Below are 2,522 nucleotides of genomic sequence, written 5' to 3'. Positions count from 1 at the left end.
ATTTTGTCTTGAGTTTATATCTCATAAGCCAGCTTTCATGCAAATCCTCTCATTACCTGATGACATTGATGGATCTCCTTGATTTAAAGCCCATTAGGCAAAAGTAAAAGACATGATGGATGAGCATGACAAGCCAGCTAAACTCATTGGTTGATGTAAACCAGTGATATTCAAGTAAAGTTCCAAAAGCTCCAGTCTCTATTGCCTTTTTCATCGGAGGTCTGGACAATACCTTTCCATTTGGAATAGTTATACATTTAGAATTTTTCACTTTTTTTAAACAAATTCTAAACAGTCAAAATAGCATGAAAGATGATGATAATGGGCCCTGAGGGACAAAGCAGTGGAAAAAGATAAGATCAGATGTTTTATCAAGCTAAATTGGATATGAATATTAAAAGATAAGATCAGATGTTTTATCAAGCTTTTATTGTTTTTACATTTAGATATGGCAGAAGGCTCAGGGTTTTCCTCTTGAAGTCTGAACCATTTTTATATCTTGCTTAAAATAAATATTTACTGAAAACAAAGTACTCATTATGAACATAATTTTGTCTTTCCTTGTCATCGACAAATACCTTTCATAATTATAACATTGTTTATTATAAAATTTTCATGATGTGCTGATTAATATTATTAAATGTCGATGTAACAAACACAGAGTGGGAAGGGCGAATATAATATAACACTGAAAAATCATTACCATAAACAACTCTAAGCACTCGTCTACATCTCTGTCGTTGTGAAGAACTGAAGAAACTGTAGCATGGTGTTGCCATTGTTATCATGTCTTGTGATCCGGTTAGAACCAAGCCAAATTTCAACTGCCCTACTTGCACACTCCCATGACGTCATTTAATGAAATCACTGCAGCCAAATGAATATGTTTCTGATGTCCTTTCCTTTTCATTTAATATTATTTGTTTTTATAATTATTGTATCATTATGTGTATATGTTACAGAATGGCTGACCAACAATGTTTTTTTTTGGGTATCCAGGGATCCGGTGGATGTCAGCATTAGGGCTGGGCAAAAAAAAAGGGAGTTTTTGATTAATCGTTTTTTTAAATGGCGTGGATTTAGTCACTCATTCAGCGCTTATGATGGCGGAGATACTGTTGACAAGAACCAAGATCAAAGCTATATGTGCGATTTGCAATGCTCGGGTAAAATTCTATAGTAATACTACAAATCTGTGGAAGCATTTGACCACGCGTAAAGGCAGCATACTTTCCGCAATTAATGAATGAATGAATGAATTAACTGTTTTGTTTACACAAGCACGGACAACGCTTGCGGTGTTTTCAGCCTCTGTAGTATTATTGTGATGATATGAATACACAAATTTCATCCCTGGCTGCTCTGAGAGTCACTTCATTAGCATTTTACCGTTTAATTTGACAAAACTACCATCATATCACATATACAGCAGCTGCAAGTTCCTCACGGCAACCCTTCAAAATAAAAGTTTAGTTTCACGTGAAGAAACTGTCAAAAATATTACTCTTAAGACTTAATGTAACAACAATGCTACTACATAAATCTTTATTTTTAAAGGAATAAGCACATTTGTTTTCTTTTAAATTTTAACAGTCTACCTCTGTTGTGCAAAAATAAAAGGGTTTTTCATTTGATTAGGATAAATTAAATTGTTTTATGCCTTCATCTGATTACCAGAAAAAAAAAAATAATAATAAAATAAGAAGAACATTATTGTTCTTATTGTTTCAAAAAGGACCCTATACAAAAAAAAAAAAGGTTTAAATTAAAGGCCTGTGGCTCTTAATTTCTTTTTCTAAATTCACCATTTGTAAACTGATGTTTACTGATCATTTTTTAGAAATATCAATAGCATTTGTCTTGTGAATCGAAATCGAATCGAATCAGGACATCTGAATCGATACAATCGAGAATTGAACCAAGAATCGAATCGAATCTAGAGCTTGTGAATTGAAATCGAATCGAATCAGGACATCTGAATTGATACCCAGCCCTAGTCAGCATACCTTACATTGCTGGTCACGTGGTCATAAGTGTACATTCTGTTGCCTGCACATTTATCCTGACCACTTGCACATCAAATGCAATATCTGTTTTATAATAGTATACACTCGCTGAATTATACTGCCCTACTAGCTCCGCTATACAGGAGACATTTCTGGCTGAAGTGTGGAAAAGAGAAGTTCACCAAAGCTGATCTATTAGAATAAAAAATTGTAAATAATGAGAAATATTATGTTTCAAAATAACTGTTTTCTGTATATAATATAATGAATATATTTAATATGGATATGGATCCTGTTATTTACAGACATATAATAGATCACACAACGTATAAATAAATAATAAGGCTTGAACATGTGGAGTAACTTGGATAGAAAAGATTGGTAACGAAAAGGTTTGCAGAGCAAACAGTGCAGAACTATCTTTTGTGTGTTTGTTTATATAATCATTTTTATTTGAATTTCAAAAGCACAAAAATCTGTATGTTCACTAGATATTTAACAAATAATGTAGGCCTG

The sequence above is a fragment of the Cyprinus carpio genome, chromosome A7 (genome assembly GCF_018340385.1).
Source record: "Cyprinus carpio isolate SPL01 chromosome A7, ASM1834038v1, whole genome shotgun sequence".
Taxonomy (NCBI): domain Eukaryota; kingdom Metazoa; phylum Chordata; class Actinopteri; order Cypriniformes; family Cyprinidae; genus Cyprinus; species Cyprinus carpio.
This window is presented reverse-complemented; position numbering follows the sequence as displayed.